The sequence below is a fragment of the Atractosteus spatula genome, chromosome 7 (genome assembly GCF_055471065.1).
Source record: "Atractosteus spatula isolate fAtrSpa1 chromosome 7, fAtrSpa1.hap1, whole genome shotgun sequence".
Lineage (NCBI taxonomy): Eukaryota > Metazoa > Chordata > Actinopteri > Semionotiformes > Lepisosteidae > Atractosteus > Atractosteus spatula.
In genome coordinates, this window is record NC_142712.1 from 62,723,592 (window position 1) to 62,749,854 (window position 26,263).

General features: G+C 39.3%; 1 protein-coding gene across 1 annotated transcript in view; it reads right to left on the minus strand.

The window, feature by feature from the left end:
* The window catches only part of LOC148831607 (zinc finger protein 609-like), a 107,566-nt gene extending 90,929 nt beyond the window's left edge, over window positions 1-16,637 (minus strand). The window contains exon 1 of the mRNA XM_088921499.1: window positions 16,212-16,637. The gene's annotated coding sequence lies outside the window, so the exon portion shown is untranslated. The remainder of the gene's footprint in view (window positions 1-16,211) is intronic.
* Window positions 16,638-26,263: the final 9,626 nt, after the last annotated feature.

Below are 26,263 nucleotides of genomic sequence, written 5' to 3' on the forward strand. Positions count from 1 at the left end.
GCACAAGCAGAATTATCTGTTGCTGTTTCAAGAAGCTACATTATGATTTCAAAATAAAACTGAAATACTCTGTACCTTCCATGGGAGCTTTATATGGGATACTTCTTAGAATTGGTGACATAAAAAGAATACAAAAGTGCAAGGAGAGAGAGAGAGATACTTGGAAAAATGAGAACATTAACTTAACTGTTAAACAGGAATTCTGCACAGAAAAGATTCCCAGCAGATTAATCTTGCCATTATATTTTTTCTTACAACCACCACTAATTAGTGTGCAGATTATTTTACATCTCAATTATTGTATCTATCCTGTTGATTAATCACAAAATGTAAAGTCAATTGCTGTTAATGAACAAAACCAAAAAACTATTAGACTAAAGCCTGCATTTAAACTGAGGAATTCTGTATTCTTCAGACAGTTTAAACAACCCTCCTAGCCCTGCTTGCCCTTTCATCCTTTTCTCTTTTGATAGCTTTTCACATTGCCACTTTCAACAAAAAGTGAAAGCCAACAGCAAGCAAAAGAAAATGGATCAGCACAAACAGCCATTTTGTCAACCACCAGACTGCAGTGGTTTTGGGATGTGACTCACTGTGGGCTGAGCTCAGACCACTAAACTGCTGTACAGTCAATTCAATCTCCAGCCGATTCTGCACATAGATGCGCAAACAGACAGATTTTACTAAACAGCGGAGCTGGAGTTAGGTCAAAGAGCTCAAAGGAAAAGCAAAAAAAAACTGCCTTTACGCTTTTTTTAAAGCACTTTTGTTATGTTTTTTCCAGGTTTATTCTTGTTCCATCTGACTTAACACTCAAAATGAACTGAAAACAAAATGCAATCATACAAAAATTATGATAAGGGTACTTACACCCTATGGTGCCCAGTCCTGTAGTCTGCACCAATGGAGATCAGATCTCTCATCTTAGCCAAGCTTAACTTAATCCATGCAACACTCCACAATTCTGCACTGCTAGCTGACATTCCTGACAATTCAAGCATGTTTTTCTCATTGAATTTGGATGAGAAAGCTCAGGGTATTCAAACACATCCCCACAGCCTGTGAAACGTTGTCTGAATAAGCAAATGTTTTTATAACATGGCAGTATGGCAAAACTTTCAAAGCCCTATCATGATTGGACACACTTATTAAAGACTGGGAAGTGCAGCAATAATGCGTTTGGGTAGGAATTCTATCCTTTACTTAGTCACTGCTGAACCTTACTTGAGTCACTCCATCACAGCAGGACATGCTTACCTAGCTCAGAAGAAGCTGTGAGTAGTTTTTCTATGGGGAATTCACAGAAGGAGCATTTATAATCAATAATCCAGAATTATCATTATTCAAACAACACATATGGGGCAAAATGTAATTGTGCAAGGACAATGTCATCTGATAGAATTCTAAAAAATCTAAATTCATTTTTTATTAACACTGAGTGCCACAAGCAGCTGATCAGAACTTTGGAGAAACAAAATAGCAATAATGTATTCAAAAGCGACATTTAAAAGGGCTCAATGCCCATTCCCTTTGCTTTTTGTAGTAAAACACGAGCCATGAGTTTTTTCCCCTTTTCCAGAAAACAACCCACAGCCATTACAACATCACAACAACTTAGCTAGACTAAGTGTTAGCAGCCCCCACCTAGGAAAACAAGAACAGAAAGATGCGGATTAAAAAAATAACTATTTCTTGTTTGCAGAGTAAGCCTTTCAACTGCTGCAGTCCTACGGTTTATGAACATGTCACAGATTGTTTCTGTCCCATTGGTACATGGAGAGAGTGGAGTAAGAGCAACGACGCTTTGGAGTTTGGAGAGAACTACTGGTAAAGCAGTGGACAAGCTCTTTCATAAATAGTCCATCCCTCTGGCACAGCTTTGAAACCACAGAAAACAAAGAATTAGGGGACTGTTTTTCATACAAATAAACATCTAGCATCACTTGATAAAAGTGCCCCCACTACAGCAAACCAAGAAGCGTAGGAATGGAAATGAGTAACATGAAGCACTTCGCAGGTGAATGCTTTTATGGGTTCTTTCTGATCGAGGCGTGTGGTAGCTCAGGATTAACAGCCTACCACTCACCATGTCAACAGGTTCTTAACCCTCGCTACACTACAGACACTGGCTGGGCCCATCTGTTTCTGCTGTAGAACTCCATGCTAGGCTGGGGGTAACATTTGCAGTGTACTGATGATGTATGTATGTGATAGCACATTGACGTGCACTGCTTTAGTCTGCATGAAGAGGCTTTAAGTGTGTGTAAACTGTCTGTCTGAGCAAGTAAAAGAGACAAGGTCAATAATGGCATCATCAATGAGAATTGTGTACAAAAGTGGATTTTAGTACATAAAAAAGCAGCTGGCTTAAAAAACACAGATGTAAGAACTAACAAAAATTAAAATAGTACACATTAGAAAACTGAAAGGCGCTGCAGAATTTTGTGGGGAAGGCAATTTCAAACCAGACTTTGGAGAGCAATCAGTTAGTCAGCATAAAATCTACAGCAAATTATGAAATGTTGACAGCAAGTGCAAAGACAAACACTCTACTGTATGAAAGACTGAGCTCCCTTTTGCATTGTATCAAAACGAGCAAGCTATCTATACTTAGAAACCTTTTAAGTATGAGAATGCAATAACATTATTTGATTACAGAATCATTAGATCTCCCAATCTGTTTTCAAACCTTGGGTTATTTTAAGACTCACAGCACGCCTGGGCCAAACGATTGGTTTGCATGATCGATGAGAAGGGTCTCAGCACATGGCATTACCAAAATGATAGATGCCCGTTTCACTCAGAACATTAAACTGTAAACAAAAGGGCTTGAAATCAAGAACACCACTTTCCCCTATTGATCCTTCAGATGGGCATGCACTGTTTTTCCACCCAGAGTCTCATGTGAAAATACTTTCAGATGTATTAGACAATCTCCTCCTCCCAAAAGCACAAACTTTTATTTTTAGAAGTAAATTAGATGAAACAGCAGTTAAAAAAGCTGTGAACATCTTAAAAGCCACCATGCAGCCCACACACTGTCTAAATGATCCAATAAATGCAGTCCAAAAGTGCATTTATATCCAAAAATATCCACAAAAAAACAGGACTCGGATCTTTTATTACATCCAGTTTAAAATATAATGATTAATTATTTGGCATGAACAAAACACAGTTCCAGGAAATCCTTTGGTATGAATTATCAGGGCGATTCACGTCATGCTTAGAAAATGTATACATTGAAAAGACAAACGTCTCAGTAGTTTTTGCTGGTATTAAATACCTTCTTTCAGAATGCTGTCAGACAGGATTTCCATAGCAGACAACAGGACAGAATGAAACAAGTCCTTTGCTATGTTTTCTGTGACCGACTGGGAAGCACACACAACTGCCATGATAAAGTACTGCTCCAGAAACTTCCAGAGGTTCAGAACGGAAGGAAACCAGCATACCATGACATGCCCTGAGCACAGCAGGCCCATTATTGATGAGACAGTTACGTAAATGCTTTGGATGAGACACGCAAGCCTGCCACTGGCAATCCTTTGAATCTAGATTACAGAGACAAGGTATCTCTCCTGCTCTCTCACTGTTGCTGGTTTCAGCAATGAGCCTCTTGTCACTCTCATGTCAAGCTACAGGTTCAACATGCGGTCAAAGGAACAAAGTCACATGACTTAACTCCATTCCCAAGAGCAAAGGGAGCAACTCAATTTTAAGTAACATACAGCTGAAAGAAATTCTTTCTGTAGCTCATTTCGACCACTTCTTTTCTAAGAAACGGTAAAAAGCCTCATAAGCCTCATGTTCGCCAGTGAGAAACATGTAGAAGAGGTTTGAGAGATGGGAGAGCACTTTCAATGCGATGGTGTGGCCATTATCCTCCAGGGGGCTGGAGAGAAAGGTCTGGCAGTCAAGCACTCCAAGACAGACAAAACGAGAAACGCAAAAATAAAAAATCCACATGCATTTACAGCCCTTCCCTAACCAAGGTGATGCTCCTTGATGTATTGCCAAATGCTGTCTGTAGCATTGTCTGCAAAATGAAAAACACAATGTCATCTATGGGGAGTTGAATAACAGGCAAAATCATAATACCATTAAATACCCACAGTTAAAATCAGTCTTCTATGTCCTGTTTTACAATAGGCACTCTACTTAACCAAGTGCATGGTACAGTACATACCTCCAAAAACTACAAACTACTACTTACTACAAGCATCAGGGAAAATCATTAACAATGTCACTCAGCACCAAACCCAAACCAAAGGGCAAAATGTGTCTCAGCAAACACTATAGCTCCTACCAGCAATGTAGCAAACTGGAGGGGGTTGGAAAAAGATGAAAATATTGAGTTTTGATCACTATGTAGATTAAATCTACAGCACTATATAAACAATAATTATTCTCGTTACATTATGAATCTAAATAAGCTAACCATAATGCAAAGATTTGGAACTGATTCAAGCAATCTTTCTTCAGCAGTGAAACTCATATCAGCATGCGCCCAGCACCCAAAACATTTATTTTAAAGATTGAAACAATCCGTTACAAAGATTCCCCATCAGCTGCATTAAAACCAAAATGGTAACGTGGTAGCACAGAAATTCAATTTCAGGCTTTTTTGAAGGATTTAAACCCACCAGCAAAGCATGACTTCTGGTTACTGTAATTACAGAATGCCATCATGGAAAAAGATCCGACAGGCAGAGCTTTTGAGTTAAATGGCAGATCCTATAAACCAAACTACAAGTGCAGTGCTAAAAATACACCTCCCTTAGCTTCCCTCAGGACATGAACATGATGTAGTGTAGTGTATCCAGGTACTGAAGGACAGTGCTGCCTACCAGTTTCTCAGGCACTTATTATTTCTTGTTTTATTTCTTGGGACTAATTCACTGGCATTTCAATCAATTTCACCTCAGGCCTCGGTTTAGTCACAAACACTTCATTACTGATAACCTACAGTTCTTTTCCATTTTTCATTAACACATCAATGGCCTTAAATTGCAGCTTGCTAAAAAGAAAGATTATCCACCCTGAAGATTATGTCAAAATACAAGAGTAAGAAGAAGTCCATTCAATACTTTGCGAAAACCGCAAAGAGATTAGAACAACATTCCTGTCTGTAACCAGTGGTAAGATGGAAACCAAACCACAAATGGCAACAAATATAATAAAATAAACAACACATATTTCATGGGAAACGTTAGGACAGAAACAAATAATGAGCTTTGAAATTCTGAATGAATTCCACAGAAGTGACGCACCAAACTCCGGAATTGGTTGCTATTGCTATGGTTTTGTTCGTCAAGACTCTTGCAAATTCAAACCACAGCCTACCAGAAAGACAAGAGAAGAAACCAAACTAAATTAAATCACCTAACTCTTCACAACCCAACGCATAGTGAATGTTATGTGAAGGAAAATAAGGAGGAACTTGTTTTGTGTGTCTATATTTGTGCCCATATAATTAATTACCCGATAGATCTGTAGCTAAAAGAAAAATACTATTTAATAAATGCTATGCCAAAAAGATGCACATTTTTAAAATGTAAAGCACCAGTCCTCAATTTGATACTGTTTTTAAAACAACTCTTTTCCTCTGTTCAGTAACAAACAGAAACACAAACACATGGTGCATTTCATAGATCCAGCATGTGAAGCAGTCTCAATTTAAAATACGGCAAGTAAAAGCTTCCTTACACATTTTGTAAAATGTGGACAACCTCTTTTAACCATACTAAAACTAAAACTCTGTTTGCATGAGGTTCTCACTTATTTACATCCATACCCTGGGCTCCACCTCTGGATTGAAAAAAAGCTCACATTTTCTCTATTTTAGCATTAGAGAACAATTTCAAATGCCTCAAAGTGTCAGCAATTCTGTTAGATGTGTGTGGAGATAGGTAGTTTTGGAAATCACCTCCCCACAAATGTGTTTGTCAGTTGTTGTCTGTGACTTCCTCGAAGCAGAGCCATTTAGATTTCACCATGCAATGAGGAAGCCACTGGCCTCATTAATGGGTATTTTTTTTTTCTAAGCGACTTCATCCTAAACTTTGGAGAGTGCCTTTTCAAAACTGTGCGCTGCTGTTTGAAGAGGTCGGGTTATGTTTCCTTTTCCTGATATTGAGGGCACTCACAGCAGCAAATGACTTACTGGCACATCCAAGAAAACACAATTACTCATTAGTTAACAGATTTCTTTTGAGATATCTTTAAAAGTAAGCAATAAAACCAAGTTCCAGCGCCTGGATTTCAACAAGGGATTACCCACATTCCATTGGAAATAGTTGACAGAAAATCCAAAAAGAAAAAAAAAATCACAGGAGGAAATTCCCACTGCAGCAAATTCCACAGGAAGGTAAAATACAGATCAACTTGAATTTGCTAGCCAATGACAGTGCAGATTTGTAATTTAAACTCTTCTCAGCTAACCATCAATTTAGATGTTTAAAATAAAAATGCTAATGGCTGTGAAAAAGCCTCTAAAAGTGTTTAAACAGGGAGAACCTATAGCTATTGATTTACAACAGTTCATTCACTGTATTTTAATGTAAAATGACAATATAATAGCTTAACTAACTTATGTTTTAAGTGATATCATGTCATAACAGAACATATATAGACTACAGCCAGTTTCCAAAACTACCTATTGCCCCACCTATATATAAACATAGGATTCTGGCCTGTGTATTTGATTACCTCAGAAATATGAGAGATTACACCTGCATCATAAATTGAGAAGTGTAATAATCATGGCCAGTTTTAACCCCCACACATTAAGATATACAAGACTGTGCATTCTCAGCTGGTTGGCTGAAGAAGCGGCCCTTAGCCTAGTCTAAATATGTTGCACTTCACAGGTAAACAAGTGGTGCAAGTGGGGCTTTTGTCTTTATCTCCATACGAAAAGGTCCTGGGAGCAACTGATACCTCCACAAACTCAACAAAGAGAGGTGTGTGGGAGGCATCGCTCTTCATTGTGAACTGAAGCTGTTAGGTTGGAGGTGAACAGCTGCTGTTTAAATGGCTGGTTGCCATGCAAAAGACAACAGTTTCTCAGAACATTAAAGACTCTTTTTATGCTGTTAAAACCTAGTTAACCATGTGGACCTGCCAAGAAATATGCAACAAGGATGACAGGGAGTAGAGTAACAATGCCCTTAAGCACATCTAGAGTGTGCGCAGATCATGGACAGGAAAGTCTTTTTGAATTGGAAAAAACCACTTCACCAGATGTACAGAGCAATAAAAAAACTATTTTTGTCAGGAACCCATTTCCAAATAAATGGACAAAGAAAAATGTACAGCTTTTCCTTTCCTCTATGGCCTTCCAAAACCATCAAGATAACAGAAGTTGTTATGCAGGCTTAGTCCTCAGCACTCATGCCGTGACAGTACAGGATACCTAACTATTGAAAACTATCAATAGATGGTTGAAAATACAACTTAAAATAAGTCAGCAAACGAAAACTCATGTTTAAGTTATTTTAGATCAGCAATTAAACACTATGGATAATATTAGTAACTGGATGTGCAAGAATACAAAAATGAAATTATCATGCAGGTGGAAAACTCTTAACTCACTCACAAGCCTGTTTGCTTTGTAGCTATTCTTATTCGCCCAGACTTTAATTCAAAACATGAACCAGCTGAGGAAACAAACTCAATTTGAAATTTGTGGACGTCTCGGACATGCTTGTAATTATCTGTATATCAATACAGAAATGCTACCAAGAACACCATTTTTTGCTGAACAATAAGATGAGCCTACTATACACTGACTGAATGAAAGCCACAAAGCTAGATATAGCTGTGTCTTTTACATAAGACTGGAAGAGAAGCTGCAAAACGTGAGGCCCATCTTGTTCATTTGGTGCTGGTTACTAATTGACTGGAGCAGTGGTTCTCAAACTGTGGTACGCGTACCACTCCTGGTACGCGGAGCGCCGCCAGCTGGTACGCCATATGACCCTGGAACTTTGTTGTGTGCACTGAAAAATCGGGACGGGTTTTCATATTTTCTATTTTAAGACGTGTCGAATACGCAGCCTACGTACTACGGTACAGCGCGCGCCAATACTTGAGTGGACACAGAGCTACAGTGTAATTCTATACCACTCTATAGGAATGCGTGCTACGAACGTAAATGACCAATTGTATTTAAAAAAACGTATCTCCAGCAAAAAGAGAGGTAGGAGAATGTGCGTGATTTTGGAACAATGCCAATGTTGTAAACACAGGAATGCATAGAAATGCGTGCTAGGAATGCTGGCAATCTTGTGAGCATGGGAAAGCATGATAGATAACAGAAAAAAATTTAAGAACTGTTCTAGGTTAATTTGAGAAAAATACACTGAGCGTCTCTGTGTTTCGCTCCCATGCGCATGAAATAAAAACTTCTTATAACTTCCGGGGGAAAATGGGGGAAATGCAAGCTTGCGGATTGCTAAAGCAGGTAAGCCCCACACTATTTTTGAAGAACCTTATTTACCGTTGGCAAAAGAGCTGACACGTATTATGTGTGGAGAAAAAGCTGCTAAACAGCTCAACCTGCTGCCCCCTCTGAAAGACACAGTCACTCATAGAATTATTGAAATGGTGCTGGTAGAGCGCGTCAAGATGAGCAGATGCTTTTCACTGCAATTAGTTGAGTCTGTAGTCGATTTGGCCAATTCGCTTGTTTACGTTAGATACGAGTTTGAGGGTATGTCCCATGAGGACTTTCTGTTCTGTAAACGGCTACCAACAGGAGCTACAGGAGAGCACATATTTCAGCTTCTGAATGAATTTATCGAAGAGAACGGCATCGGCTGGATAAAATGTGTCGGAGTTTGTACAGACGGTGCTAGAGCAATGACAAGCCGACACAGCGGTGCAGTTGCACGAATTAGAGAGGTTGCTCCAGAAATGAATGGACACACTGCAACATCCACTGCGAGGCCTTGGCCATCAAGAAAATGCCTGATGATTTAAAATCTGTTAAGACTCTGTTGTGAATTGTATCAAGGCTCGAAAAACTAATTCACATCTGCTTTGCTTGACTAAACAGGCTCACCCCTCTCACTGAAATGGTGTTTTATATTGTTTATTTTTATTTGTTGTTGTTCCTGTTTTTTTTTCTGTAAAGCACTTTGAGAAGGCACCTTTAAAGGCGCTATATCAAATAAAGTTTATTATTATAATATTTATTATATGTTGTGTGAGTGTGTGTGCGCACACGTGCGCTCATGTTGGCCATTGAGAATTTCTGGGATTCCTAAGGTTTGATCAGGGGTGGTACTTGGTCCAAAAAGTTTGAGAACCACTGGACTGGAGGATTTCATACAATTGGATAGGATATCAGCTTGGACAAGATGGCTGGGTAGCTTCTTTCACACTCCCACAATACCATTGTGTAAAGTTTTAATTGCTCTTCCCTTGAATTTCTACTCATGCCCCCTGGCTCCTATTTCACGGCTGATTCAAAGTCCCTTGACTTTGTCAACACATGAGTCAGATCCCTTCGTAGTCTTCTCTATTCAGGACTAAAAGCATTCCGTTCTTTTAGTCTTTCAGTGTAGACATTCCTGTAAGCATGGGAATGGACTTGGTCACTCTTCTCTGAAATGAATTCTTATCAGTGCTATTTTTTTGCAACATGGTAACCAAAATTGTACACAATAGGTTAAAGGAGGTAAAAGGACAACATACCCTAACTTTATCCCCACATTATCTAGAGGCTGTGAATGATGCGTCTGTAATTCTATAAGTAGTCTAATCAATTGTTTCCCACAAGTTTGTTTTACAACCTCCATTTAACACTCTGGTACACATCTAATAGTATATTAACACATTTAATATTTGTCTATATTAAATACCATCTTTCTTTGCTCCGTCTTAAAACTTAACCTGTTTTTTTTATTTCCTAAGCATCTTTGACAATGTTTGTTAATATTCCTATTGCGGTATAATACATCTGCTAACTTGACTAAATTCATTAACTATACTAGAATCTAGATCAAAAATATATATTAGAAATAGCAGTAGTCCTAACAGATTAATATGGTACACAATTATTGACATCATCCCAATTTGGCATTAGGCCCTTATCTATATTATATTCATATATGTATAATCTTGAATGCCTTTCATTAGAAACTGGAGAATTAATCTTTTTATGAGAAACTTTTATAAAAGTAGAAATATACTACAATACAAGCTGTTTGCATTCATCATTACTGCTGCTTGCTCAGAGCAATCTTTAAAATCCTTAAGTACAACTGATAGAATACCATCAGGTATATGCAACAGAAGCACTTTAACACATCTGCTATTTCTATGCTGATATTATTTAATATATAATTTTCTTTCCTCAGCTTGAGGCATGTTATTGATTTCTTCCTCAGGAAATATCCATTAAACACATTAGCCATTTTCTTTTCAATGATGTTTAAACAGTCACACTTTAATTCACCCTTTGTTTATGCGATATCTAAATAATAATAGAAACTTTCATGTTCGCCTCCATCACACTATTCTTTGCCACACTTTCTTGGCCTAGATCTTTTGCCTGTGTGTACAGCCCAGCTACACTCTTTGTCTTGAACTGAATCCTGTACTTTTTTCAATGCCTTTAGATAGTGTTTTCTTTCTCCTCTAATTTTGTAATTGTGTTATTAAATCATTTACCCCTCTTTTTTTATGTGCTTTGATCATTTTTTTCTTCTGGGATAACATATTTAATCCTTTAAGCATATTTTTAAAAAGCTGCAACACAGTCTTTTTCTTTCCATCATACAATAGTTTAAAAAGAAAAATAAATGTGTCCCATTACATTTTATGGGTTTATTGAACCAAGGGCCTGACAAACCCATTTCTTTCAATGCATTATAAATGTGTACAGAGAACAATACACATGCAAGGAAACAAAAACATTCAAATATACACCCTGTGGGTGCAGTACCATGTTAACATAGAGGAAGATCACTTTTGGAAAAATGTGGTTTCCATGACAGTGAGTGCATGTGGCTGAGATTTGTAAGTTTTAGTCAAAGACATCTCAATTAAAAGTACCACAGACTGGCAAACCAGGAAAATCCCGGATTAATTAAAGAGTAACAAGGGAAAAAATGATTGGTGCCAGTTGAACTAAAAAAAAACGCTACCCTCCAAACAACTGTCATTGATTGTGGTCAGAAAAACTAATTCCCCCACATTGTCTGAATAGAGAAAAACTGGTTGAAAAAAGAGAAGTCTTTTATTAACGGACACCTCTGAGAAGTTATCAAATCTATCAGCAACATGAAAAATAGCTGTAGTACGTTTTTGTGCGTTTAAAAAATAAAACTGCAATTCCTGCAAGCATTAGTGTCACTGTATTTCACAATGTTGATATTAATACATAAGAGGCAGTGCAATACCTTTGAAAATCTGAAACAGTGTGCATGGAATCATTATGCAACAGAATGAGTGCACTTCTTCCTACCTCAACACCTTAAAAGGGAGATAGCTCACCTCCAAGGTCTGGCTCACTAGATTCTGTGGTTCAGCTTACCTCGTATGCGATTCTTTGGGGATGGATGGCGGAATGTATAAATGCAGGGAAGCTACTGAACAGGTGAAATGTAAAAACAAACTGCAAGCAGACATAGTAGAGCGTGAGATTCTGATCAGAAAGAGGTCATTTGGCCTATCTAGCTTTCTGGGTTTTAGGAGCTAACTAACCTCAAGAGCCCATCCTGCAGTTTCCTGAAGGAAACCAGAGGACCAGCTTCAGCTATGACAGAGTAGACTGATCCAGGCTCCCGCAACCATCTGTGTACCAAAGTGCCTCCTGTTCTAAGATTTTAAAACATATTGCACTGTTTAGGTCACTGAATGACAAAAAATAAAACTCCGGCCCTACAGGGAACTGAGAAAGAAAGGATTTAAACTGACCCCACAGGCAAAGAAATTCATGAAGTGTGAGTGGGAGTTAAGGGAATAGGAAGTGAAAAGAGAAATGTTTGATGAGATTTATTGGAAGTTCGTGGAAGTCCAGGAGCAATTTAATGGTAGAACAGGAAGCAGGTTCTCATTTACAGAGAAAAAGCAGGTTTAAAAGTTGAACAATCTTATCACTCATTGGTAAAATGTATTTATCATAGTGGTATTCATCCATCTTCAACATATTTATTTCTTTTGGACACTAATTGTACTAAACACCAACAGCTTAGAGACTGCATGAGGACAAGTCATGCTTTCTTTCATCCTGGTCAGTACTGAGCTATTGGCTACTTCACACGTGGTAAGCTACTCGGAAAGGTCGCGTTAGATGCAGGAGTTTGGCATCACTCACTGCAGTCTCAGAGCCTCCTCAACAGTTCCTGGGACAGCTATTGCACACCTAGCCAAGGGTACCCTGGACTGGCTTACAAAAGTCCATCCAGCCCACGTGGAGGTAGGCCAGCTGTACACCACTGACTGTGGATTTCCAACTACAATAAGCTAAAATCCTAGCCAGGGCTCAAATTGGTCATGCTTAGACTACAGAACCCAGTCTGTGCTCAGACATATTTAAGCTACTGGGGAGCCCTGGAAGAATGAACCATCCAAAAAATTTCCAATTGGTAGAAAACGCTACAACAATGTTTCTCAAAATATACGTTAACAAGATACCTTAAAAGAGATTCCGGTACTTAAGGATAACCTTTCAGAAATATAAAAAAAATTCACGATAATGGCTCCTGATACTACAAAACTGAACTAGGTGACAACATAAATAAGCAAAGAGGTATTGTCCATGAGAAAGAGCACTGGGGGGGAAAAAAGTTTGGCAAATCATCAACACAAAGGCTAAAATGGTCAACCTTCAGCAAATCATCCAAGGAGGTGTGGTTATACTGCTATTTCTGGGTTTTCTCCTCCATGACACTCACAGACTAGGCTTTGATGCTATGTGATCAAATAGGCTGGCTTGTGAGCTGCATTTAATTAGTGTAAGGGACAGTAATAACAGTACATAAGTAATAAGAGATGGTAGGGGCAGCAAGGAGAGACAGCTACTGGACATGAGTTGAACCATTTCCTGATGGAGCTTTTAAAAAATCTCAAATCCATTTAATCAACTTGAACAAAAACCATTATTCCCATTGGGATTAATTTAAAAGGACTCAAAGAGGATCATCAACAGTTATATCAGATGAAAGCAATCACGTTGGCCCGCTCTTTACCACCAAAATCAGATCTTTTCAAAAGCTGTCAGAATAGGGCAGGCTTGGTAACCTGGTAATTACTGAAAACACCATTTAAAACTATGGGACAAGCCAGAAAACTACATTTGTGAGCTTCACTCTTCACAATATGGAAACACAGTATTAAAACAAACTTTCTTATGTAACATTTTACAGTATTTGCTGTAAAACAAACTGCAGTTCTGTAAAGACTTACTATTTTTTGTGCATTTCCTTGGAACATGGCCTTGTTGCATGAAACTAAAACCATCCTATACCTAGATATTAAAATGTGCAAATTATTAAAGTGTCTTTGGGAGCCAGTCTCTCAAACCAAGCAGTTCTTCATTACTTAAACTCTTTTTCTGAAAATCACTTTTCTCGCCCTAGACAAAGATGGTTTCACCTATTACAGGCAACCATAGTATGAAGAACAGTAAATTTCATTGTAAGGGCAAAGACAAAGTCTATGTACAGTCTAACATGTAAAATGCAAACATATGTACAGCACAAGTGGAAACCGTTGTAGTTAACTATTTCATCATACGTCTTCTTAAGTGATCATAGAAGTCAAACCGTCAGTCAGCAGCTACATGACAACCAATAAGACAAAACAAGATATTTCTGAACAAAGTACACATTTTCTGCTGGGACTTAAACCCACTGGGCAAGAAAAAATACAGGTTGACAGGGAGAATTTGTTAAAGGTATAGGCCTTCAATTCCAAAGATGTATAATATAAACAGACAGTTCTCAAAGGGTCTGGCTATGCCCAGCATTTACACAGCCCTTCAGATTCCAAAGGACCTCAAAGCGCTTCACACATGGGGGTGACCTACATCATCCACTGAACTGAGCACTCACCTGCTGGCCTCCTGGCAGCCCTCATGCCCTCCACACCACAGAGCAGGGGAAGCGAGAAATTACATCAACCGAACCACAGGGGACGCTTAGGGAGGTCATACTGTTCAGGACCAAGTGGAATATAGCCAGGGCACTAGGATTAGAACCCTGCTCTTGGGGACAGCGCAGTGGGACCTTTCCATATATCAAACCGTTTAAGAATAATAATCCCTTCTCTCCAACCATTTCAATCAGCAGATCTATGGTCTTAAATACATTAATTATGACTTTATATCAGAGTGTGGCTTTCAACAGAGAGCAATAGGACACTTCTGTTAACTGGGGATGTTTAAAATGCCTTAAATATGAATTTTGTGCTAGCACATCATCCTTCCCTATGCCACCGAACCTAATACTTAAAATATATACTTGTGTCAATATATATACTAATACTTGACACAATAACAACATTATAGAAATATGGGAAAGTACTGAAGGCTTTTTTATTAAAATAATTAACAAGGGAACTCCATTCAATTCGAACACTGGTAAAACAGCATTATACAGTCAATAAACCCTTCCTGAATCGTCCCTTCACATTCACATTCCATTTCGCTTTGACCAAATTAAAAGCTTACTGGATGACTCCAGGCAAATTAAAATAATGCGGGTATGTTCTCAAAGTCATTCTTCACTCATTCACACTTTTAGAAACTAGATTTATAGTCTTATTACAAAATACAACACCAAAACAGGCAATGGGGATTTATAACTTGGTCTTTGTTGAATTATTATATTTTACATTTCTGCGGAGAGGCAGTTACAACTGTCCTCAATGGACAACCATTGGCTAATCAACCACTTATCAAATAAAAACCTAACTACTTCACTAGAAAACATACAGCCATTTTAGGATTTTAAGTAAAAACACAGCAGTAATAACTACGCTTTTTCTCAATAAATTGTGCCAAGTCCTACAACAATCACTTTTTACGGTCCCCAACTGGCTCTCTTCCTCTCAACTATCACATGGTGGATTCATACGTGCTAAATGTAATTACAAATCAAGGCCTCAAACATATAAGCCGTTGCTATATACATGAATATTTTAAGTTTACTTTCGCTTTCGAGAAAGGTGAGGTACAATTTCACACACCCAGAAAACCAATAGACCCCTCAGATGAAAACTGCGCCAGGGCTGCCGACGCCAGTTCAAGCACATAATCTCGGCACATCATGTAGACAGTGTCCATTGTGCACTGCGCTGCTACAAACGCCTCCGGAACATGCCCACCAGTGTGTGACCAACGAGGTTCAACATTAGGCACAGGCCCCAAATGCAATTCGCAAATATCGGGATTCTTGTCGTTGAGCTTTTTAGCGACGCTGAAGAAGACTCTTTGCAAAGGAAAAGTGAGGGGAGAGGGAAAAAAAGGACGAAACCTCCTGTGAATAATTTCAAATGTAAGAAATGACCGCGTTTTTCCTGTACAAAAGAACGAACCCCCGACCAGTGTGCCATAAACGCACATCGGCGCAGGAGCCTAATGAAAAGGCCGAACATGATTACAGAGTAGATAAAATTACACCTCTGGGGACTATCCCGCTCTGTAAAACTAAAATTTGATTATCTAAGAAGCACTGGGCTTTGAGACTCAAAACCCTTGATAGAAACAGGAAACTTCTGTGATTCGAAATGGTTTAAAAACACAAAGCCCTCTCGGTGTGCTCTACCCAATCTGTGTACTTTTTCCACTAAATATGCCATTCTGAAAAGGTGTAAGTAATGCCTTCAAAGACAGCTTTATTCTACATGGCTACGCGAAACAGTCTAGAGCGAATGCACATGCAATTACAGATTAATTTCAGAAAGACCGCTGGTGATTCTAAATCAGTACTTCATGCTGGATGGCTTGGGAGACGAGCGTGAAATTAAATTGTTTATTTCTCCAATCCCCAGAAAGAAAAAAACACACTTCCTGAGCGGACAGTCCGTTTTATTCGGCAGCCGTATCAGGGGGGGAGAAACGGCTAAGGAATCTGCTGTAATTCGGAGTTAAGGATAAACATCCACTGTTGGGTCTCGCAGACAAAGGGCTTTCGGCAAGCATGCAGTTGTGAATACCTCCCGCATTAAGAAAAAAAACCCCGAAAAATTCCAGCACTTACCCACTTGAGCACCCCGATCCCACGAATATTTAAGTACACTCCATAGATCCAGAAAGTTGGGGGTCGGGGGGTGGGGAAATAATGCGAGCAACACCGATTTATTCAAAATAAACAGACAAAATAAATCAATAGAACTCCCAAGAAATCCAACAGCAGGGGAAGGAAAGGCCAGTTCACTGGACTGCTGCCATCACACGTTGAATCCCGTTCAAAACTGAAAAATACCGGCTGAAACGGGCATTTTTAGGGTCGATCGCGAGCCCGATTCGAGTTATACAACGTCTCCTCCGGTCCCGGGAAGTAAAATCCAGTTTTCTGCCGGTTTTCGCACCAGTTTAAATCCCCCGATTCTGTTTCTCTGTATCTCTAATATATCTTGATGGCTGTTTGTATCTTTCAATGCTGGGAGATTGATACAATGTAACCAACAAGCAGAACGAGGCGCACACAAGCTCAGGCACAGAGTCCGCACGGAGTGGACCGCGACGGCAAGGAATGTCGCTAAGAACCGGAACTGGACTTTCTCCAATTGTGGACTGGCGAGTTTTACTCAGCTCGGCAGTCACATTTAATAAAACCCATGTGTTCTCATTAATGAAGCCGGGGTGTTCATGGATGGTTTTTAAATCGGAACAGAAGCAGTACTAAATGCGAGTTTTCCATTTCCTAAGCGTTCAACATGTTTACAACGGTTGGTAAATGTATTATACCGAGTAAAGTAGTACAGTATTACGTGTTACACAAGGCAAATGTGAGGAGCTATAAATACAAAAGCATAGCACACGTAACCCCTGTGACTAATTTATGTACATACAAAACTTGAAAAAGCACTTTTTGTTGAACCTGATACAAATTGACATTATAACATATAGCCAGAAACAAGCAAACTCACAAAATACATTGAAAACTGCTGAGTTTCACGAACAATGAAAGTATAAAAAGACAGAAAAATCTAACTCACCACATTAATACACTTATTGGTATTTTTGAAATACGGAACTACGTCTCAAGGTAAACTGTTGAAGTTGCATTTTGTCTTTTTTATTTCAACAGAACAAAACCTAAGCTTCCACTTCTAGTTTTCATTGAATTTTATGTACCCATTATATTAATAACATTTATTATTGTTTAATAAAGTACATTTAAATACCCAGTACTACCATTTTACACATTGTATATAACTCGTTAATATATAACTGGGGTATATAATAGTATATATTATATTAATGTTTTAATGTGTTTAGAGCTAATCTGGTAAATTAATTTGCACAGTTATCTTCAGTCAAAAGGCAAGGATTGGGTTATAAAACTACACAGAGTGGCGTGTGTAAAAATGGATTTGATAAAGAAGGCGTATCTCGCCAGCCTAGAAAGACGTACAGGCCCACTATAACCGGTATGAACCAAATTTAAAAGTGCACGATATTTTTTTTATGTAGTAGCCCTCGCTGTATTAAAAACAACACGAAGTTCACGACACTTACCAACGGTTCAGTTTGTGACTTGGACAGCCGAACGGGACTGATTGTTTCAAACGCCCGGCGGTTGAAATCTAGAATCTTCAATTAATCACGAAAACTGTTCTCGGACGCACCTTTAACTTCTCACTGCTCCCCAGGCTGACACGGTGCGATGAGAGATATCTCTATACATTTATTCCTATACAGTTAACAATTCGCCATATATCCCTACAAGTTTCGAACAGTGTATAAAATATAGTGTGATGTGTTTGTGGTTTGTGAAACCTAGAGCAAAAATGAACCTATCTGGGAACTCAAGGCAACACAGTTTCATTTTATTTGCACTGTACTCGCGTTTCCTTTCCAGTTTGGCGTGAGCAGTGTAATTTATTTTCACTCGGTTGTACAGGTACGATTGCTGCTTGTATTGACACTTAAAGGGCCTACTTTCCCCATTTATAAATCGTCCATTATAAGGGCGACTGTTTTACCAAACAAATTTAATTACTCCGGAGAAGTAACAGGAGAATGCTAACACAACAATAGACAGTCCGCTAGTGAAAGTAAGAGGAAAGGAGTTTCAGTGGCAGTTTCTTACAACTCAGATTTTAATAACCAGATATGAAGCGCACTTCCTGTCAAAATCTCTCTCAGGGCACTTCTTTTTAATGCTATCTGCGTCTGAAGTCATCACCATCAGCGTCTACGGGTCTAATTTAGATAAAAAAGCATTCAGTGGGAGTTTAAGCTAAAAGTACATGCCACCCTTATTATAACGTTGCCCTTGGGATTCTCACATTTGATGTCTATATCCTTCACAGGAGCACACAGACTGAGGCCCTCATTAACTGTCAGACCCAGATGTGGAGGTTTGTCACTGCATTCTAAGGCCCCGTGATTTATTAATGAATCGAAAGGCGTTTGATTTCCCCTGTACCTGCAGCGCCTTAGCCACCACGAACGCAAACCAGATTATTCTAGCTCATATACTTGTGTCTAAAACGTATTTACACTATAATGGCCGTGTTTACGGCTTAGTGTGTCAGGCTACTGTTCCCCTGGCTGAAATGTCCAAAACAGAACTGATATAATTCGTACTGGATTTTAATGTTCAGTGGTTCATCATCCTTGGCTGGCTTCAAACATTCAAGTGTCAAATTCTTCAGAAAGCAAACCACTGATGAGACGAATCAGCTGCTGCCAGACTAAGATTTTCTCCGTCCCTGAACGCATTCAAAACAGGAAAGACAGGCTCCAGGCCTAGGATTAGACTGCAACATCAGTCCAACGGTATAATCGTGAAACATTTGCTGTTTTGACATATTACTGTGCTTGCCCTGAAACAACACGCAGCACATCTGCCTACCACGTCCTCAGTACTCCAACTCGAGGGATTCTTCCCTTGTGGACACAGGGTCTCAAAGTCTTACACACACTCCTGCATTATTAATGTCACCGATTTTCCAATCGAATTTTAGAGACGTCAGATGTATTATGTTGTCGCTAAAGAACTGCAATGGCTGCTGCCTTTTTGTGGTTCCAGATATTGCCCCAAATCCATATCAGATAAGTCTGCTTAATCACTATACTGTATAAAAAAGATGACAGCCCCGATAGAAGATAAGACAAGGGAATTAAATCAGATCCTCCACATCTTAGTGGCTACTGACGGTTCAGGCAGGCAGGCTTGTGAATCTTTTTCATGAACTTACCGTGTGAACTGTAGAGGACATTTGCACTCTCCGGTTTTAAAGAGCTCTGGATAAATCAAAACATACAGCAGCAATTTGGTATTTTTAACAAAGATTTCAGTATTTTGCCCTCGTTTCCATTCCAAGAAGCTTCAGCTGTCGTAAAGCATGGGCCCGAGCCCATTCTGCATGCAGTCTGCTGTCATCCAAGTCAGACACAAGGCAAACACGAGGGGGAAATCGCCGTTCTCTCATTCTGAAGAGTAGTGAAAGCTTCTTCTTGTGTGAAGCTCATCTTCAGGTCAGAGCATCAAGAGGTTTATGTAAGACTTAAATAAAGGCCTGACCTCAGCTGACTGGCTTCCGAAACAATAATGTGGAACAAAATATCTCAGTGGTTAGTGTAATAAATGGATTCAAGCAGAAATAAAGAGAGTGCATGGTATTTATGAGTCTCCATGAAGGAATCTCCAGACAGCAGTTCGGATGAAATACTACTGTATGTAGATGTGCCATGCCTGTTTTTCTTCTATTTTTAAATGACAGTGCCATTACACAATGTTTTTCTCAAGGGCTCCACTACGGACAATGAGAAGGCTATTAACACAGTCAATAAACTATTATGTGGCAGAAACTCTGTCTTGGATGTTATACTTGTTGTCAGTCCAGAGGGGTGTCCTTGCTTGTGTTTTCAAGAAAGATGGTGCTCTGGGAATTTCCTGGTTTGAGTTAGACACGCTGACAAGTTCAATTCCCAGATCTGAGTCCCTCCACTCAGTTCCAGGCTACAAATTTCTTCTATCATTTCACTGCAAGTCTGGATGGATGGACTGCATAGCAAAATATGTGTAATAAATACTGTAGTTGAAGTGTTACAATAACAGGGAGAGTCAACTGCCAGCCTATTCTGAGTGTAAAATACTTGCATGGACTATTTTTAAGCCCAATTCCACATTCACTAGTAAACCTGGGAAGAAAGACAGAGATCTGCCTCAGGGGGAATCTCTCCTCCCCAGTGCATTAGCAAAACAACACATTGAATGTCTTGTCGCATATGCAACAGTTTGGATTCCCTATCAAAATGGCATGACTGGAACTGTGTATCCTCTCCCTTCCCTAATTGCCTGTCAAATGGCCTCTGTGAAGAAGCATTCTCTTATGCACAAATTGATTAATGTACTCTAGGCCCCAGGTCTCCTGTCTGTCCTCACTGGCTGCACTGGAATGTGCAGGTTGGATTTCCTGCTGTCACTTAGTTTGGGTTCAGGGCTGGTGGTTTTGATTACATATAACAAGACAATTAGGCTGGGCTCATTAGGTGGGAAAAGGTAATTGGAGAGAAAGAGGTGGGAGGACGACCTCTGAACCTCAGTCTTCTTTTCTGAAGTGCAAGTTGAAGTGGTAACAAATTGGGACACTTAAAACGCAGGAGAAATATCTGCTAACAAAGTGCCCGGGCCCTCTCGATTTATACACTTAATTCTACTACAGTGCAAGACCTACGGCTTCCTCAGTGAGTCTGGCCGCCTCGCCAATTATTAAAGAAAGGAAAGAACGAAGAAAAGGGGCAAACACGACCTAAAGAGAGCCGTGTATGCCATGATGTTCGTCGTACGACAGCAGCGATAACCCTTCTTGTTTACTTGTATTAAATATGGTGCTTTAAGGGATTTTCTAGGTCGGTTGCCCAGCAACAGGGATAAGATAATGTTGCCAGTTGACATGACAGGAAGAATCATCTCACTAACGTACAAAGACAGCAGGTACAGTGATGCCTGGGAAGGCTGAATTAATGGGATCATCTTCACACAGAAAAAGAGGCACCCAGGCAAAACATTTCATCTTCGCGGTGTCTCCCATGTATGTGTGCTGGGCAGCACATGTGTTCAAAAGGAAGAGGGCGGCACCAGCGGTTTTTAAAAAGGCAGGGAAAGGGGGAGGGGGCATTCAGCAAGGGAACAAAGATCAGCGTCCGTTTGCTCTTGAAGTCAGATGCTTCAAACTGTGCTGTCTGTCAAACACATGGAGCGTAACCTAAATTAACAAGCTGTGTCAGTAACATACATTTCCCTTACTTATAATTGTAAATCACTCATTATGGATGTCAATGCTATGAGGTTGATTCATAGCAGTAATATCTCTGAAGCGCAAAACGTGTACACAAGTGACACATTTTGCCTTTGGGTGGAACAGAACCGCATACAGCATATAAATCATTTATTTATTAAAGGAATAGTTTATATCGCTTGCATATTGGTGTTATTTATTTGTTCACTGATTGTAAGAGTTATTGGAACCAAATATAGGAGTATCCAGGCTCCTTTAATAACTATGCAAAACATTGAATATAAATAAAAATAAGAATAATGAAAAGGCCTAAATAATTGAAAATAACTATATACTTTTTTATTTAAAATGCATTGCAAAACAGGGAATGTAGATGGTATAAACTGTGCACTTGAAGGTAAAACTCATGTTCTGATTTGGCTTCTGTTTTATATATATATATCAATTTATACCTGTCAGAGCATTTAGAAGTAATGTATATATAGACCTGTTTCCAGGCATGTACCTTTCTTTAGTGTTCACACAATGCAGTGATTAAGCACTGGACCTAACAAAACATCCGTGGAAACACATTTGATTTTGAAGAAGCCCCTTTGCTTGAGTATCAATGGCAGCAAAAAAACTGTCTTCCATAGAGCCAGTCAATAGTTCTGCAACAAAAAGTCACATAAAGCTGTCTTTAGGGGCTTGTTCAGTGAGTTGCGATCAGACATAATTACAGGTGGTGCTGTCAACTGTCCAGGTACATCAGCACAGGTGGCTAATGGCTTCTGATACCACACAGCATGCATCACAGGCAGAGACTCTCACTTGTTACGGCACTGTAAAATGAATTACCCACTCTTTGTCTCCCCCTACTCAAAACTTCGACTGTAATGAGAAAAAATAACCACCTAAATTGCACGTTCATTCTCATTTTGAAAAATGCCTCATGTTTTTTTTTTAAAGAAGTCTTGTCGTCTGAGGTGTACTGAATATACAATAATCTGACTGCAGAGATCAGATGATAGCATACCCACTACATTACTGGTGAATCTGGTAGTCATTCGATTTGGGATATCAGCTGAAATAAAAGTCTATCAAAAGAAAAACAAAGAAGACCTTATATAAATTGGGAAAAAGGCAGAGGAAAAGGATATATGAACAGATTCACCTCAACAGGGCAAAACCTCACCTGTTCATTTAGGTTTGTTATTTTCCAGAATCAGATTGATTCTTAAACTACAGAGGAATTGTAGCACATTAGCAAATGGGTCATAATTTTATAAACCTGCATCCTTTATCACAGATTATCACAAACTAGTGATAGCAAAACCACTTATGGCTTCTTATGAATTAAAGTATTGGTTTGGAGAATTGAGAGATGCAATGAGCACAGAATAGGTAATAAAGTGGTAATAGAAGGATTTCTGGTTACTTAAAGTTGTATCCTATGACTCCCAGTTATTTCTGCAATGATCACCACCTGCTATTCCAACTATTCTTGCACAAAGTGGTTCTGATATGTTTCTCTAGCTTGCTGGCAAGAGCAATGGGCTTCAGAGTGTTGTGCAGCACCGATCTGCTTTGCCCATACTGCTTGTGCTCCACCAGTCCTAACCTTTGAGAGGCAGTTTCTGGTGAATTAGTCACATTGTCTGCAAAGTACAACACGGCCCACAGATGGACCAGGGCACAGCTGAATGATGAGTGAGAAATGCAGCGAGAGAAAAAGGCACAGCACATGAAGTACTCCTTCAGAAAACAAAACCAAACCCCTGAAGAATGATACTCCAGATAGGCCTTCTCTTAACTTCCCTGTGAGCTGCAAAAAACCTCGCACCAGCTGCCAGAGCATTCTTCACAGAGAGAAATGCTGCTGGATTTTCACAGTAAACCCTCAGCCTAAGAGAGCCAGACGTTCAAAAGTTCACTTACTTCAGTTGCTCTGTGTACCATCACAAACCTTATGACCAGTGTGCATGCCATCTTAGGTTACACTTTGAAAATCTGCCATTTAGCAAGTGTAGGTTACCGAGTAGTGCAGGCAGGTTACTCATTAAACTGGCACTGGAATAATGAAGATGTAGCTTAAAGTGCATGGCAAATTTACTTTTGTAACAATTCTTTAATACATTAAACTTTCAGCATGTATACTACAAGAAGTCTTAGACATCTTTGATGCAACCATTGAGTCGCAATATGTAGGCAACAAATTTAACTTGATCGCAACAACTCATTATTAATTGCTGTAGAAGCTAATCCATCACATTTACCAAACAAATGTAAATGACTCACTGCCAGGTGCTCCTCATCAGTAAAATCATTAGTTCCATCTTACTAATCTTTGAAGCTAAAGGGCTACTTTTTATGATGCAGGATTAATTGTTAAAACCGCCACAAATTCAGAAAAAGAACAGAATTATGCTTCTGTATAAAGAACACACTGAGTAAAAAGAGTAATTACAGTAAATGCAGAAAGTCTTTTGCACATGGGCATGTGCTCTGCTGAACATCTCGATGCAGAAAATGGGAATGTCAAACTCAAAAATAAAATTCAGAAAAAGTTTGAAATAGTAGACGTGTTGAGCTATTTCAATACAGTATATTACTGATGTGTTGTTTCTGGAAAAGTAGGGCACTACAGTATATCATAGCAGCATGGGAGTCTAGAGTAATGGATTGAATGTTTTTGCTGGTAGTGCTTAACCTGAGTGAAATATAGACAAAAATATAGACAAAAATCTCACCCCTTGAGATTAAGCACTTCTTAAAGAATGCGAAACACCTTTCTGGTGTCCTTAACATGCCTTGTGTTTTAAACTTTGTTATGTTCTTATCACACAAATGGTTACGGCAGTGTGGATCGAGCTGCCCAGTTTGTGTGCTTCCATTAGCCACGCTGTGGAAGCTCATACCCAGGCTTTTTACAGAAGGGTCTGGATGAGATCCTTGGATTACTCTGATACTAAGAACCAAATAAGCCAGATGGCCCAAAGAGCCTCCTCTTGTTTGTGGTCTACATTATATCGTTATGTTCTTAAAATGCATCATTTCAACAGGGATAGACGAAGAAGAAGCTGGAGTACTTTGTGATTCGTTTTTACAACAGATTAATTTTGAATACAATTTTTTTTTTACTTCTGTTCATCTCTGCTGCTCTTCGCCACGGAAGTAACTTAAAATAAAATTGGTACAGAACAGGAATCATCTTTGCGTTTCTCAGGCGTGAGAAGCAGAAATCTTTGTTTCAGTTCAGCCTTTTTTTTTTTAGTGTTATCAATTAGGCCTTAAAGATATGGATCGTGTTCAAACCACATATATTCCTCAGCTCTACAAAGTTTGGCCAACGTTGGCCGTATGGTATCGTACTTTAAATCCGCCATTTACTGGAATCAGTTAAAAGGCGGTGTTGAGGCTGGGGTTGGGAGCACCAGTAAAATCTGGCTTGGCAGAAGCAGTCTGCCATACTCTCCTGGCACTTCATGAAAGTTTCTATTAATACCATGTGAATGAAGACAGACACTGGTTTCAGGAAACCAACCACAGCGTTGACGTTTGTAACCACACTGGATGAATCAACCAGTAACTGCTGCTGCACTTCATTGTTCAGAGCTTTGAAACAGTAACGTTTTCCTTTATTTAGCTCTGCGGTCAGAGTGGATCTGCCTCAGTCTGGCAGTTTCGCCCTCCCAGCCCTTGGCTTGTAACAATCATCTTCTTCCTCATAAAATTCAAGCCCCTCTTTTCATCCCCACCCCATCCTCCATTTAGACTCCCTGTGAAGCACAAAAGCAAAACAGAAGGGCTTTGCCACCACATCCTCAAAGTGAGAGTGGCTAAAGGCAGGAAGTCAGAGATCACAGCCAGCCGACTTCAGATCTGCACAGCAACTGCAGGTGTGCTCATTTGCATCCTTTCTCATTCAGCAAGACTGTTTGCTCTGATGAGTAGCAGCAAATGGAGGTGCTATCTTGTCAAAACTGCCCTGTGCTTTCCATGGGTTTTAAATTAAATTATTGTGTTTAATTAAGCTCTGGTTCTTCACCGATACTCCCTATAATTTATCAAATGTTTCTTGTCACTTTAACACAAATAGTACACACACATATTAGAACACTGGCACACTGGCACATAACCTGAACATGTGCTATCAAGGGTTATTAATACTAGTGGGGATTAGAAACTAGCTGGTGGATTTCTGCATTTCTATCATTTTGTAAGAGGGAAATAAACAGTAAACAAGCTGAAACTGGAGAAGCCACTTCAGTCAGGTCACAACTAGCACTGTCAGGTGTCCTGTGAAGTCTCAGAAGAAGGCAGACATATTATTTGACTAGATATTAGATTAACGTAACTTGTGTAGTTTGGCTCAAAACCAGATGTAGCCTGTGTCAACTATATAATACTAAATTGTTTCTAATAATAGTGCTTTGATTTCTAGGCCAGGCCATCACAAGTGCTTCAATTGAATTAAGAGAGAGTGTGAAATAACTGTGCATAAACAAGAGAGCAGCAGCTAAATAAGCTACTTTTTGAGACAAAAATGCAACTTGACATAAAAAAAGTATGTTGACTCACAGAGAATCCAGATGTTGTTTCCTATTCATTAAGGTGGAAAATTAAGCTATTCCTGAAAATTCCCCCTGGAAACCACTTTGCCGAACTGAAAGACACGTTGTGGAGATCTCCAATATGTAAGCTAAGGTCTAGGTTTGAACCTCCTTGTTTGGGATGAAGGCACGGGGCACATTTGCTTTGACTGATCTAAGACTCAGATAAGACTGCGCTTCTGCTTGACCACTGATGAAGGATACACTCAGCCATGCAGTTGCTTTAAAAACCATCTGCAGCA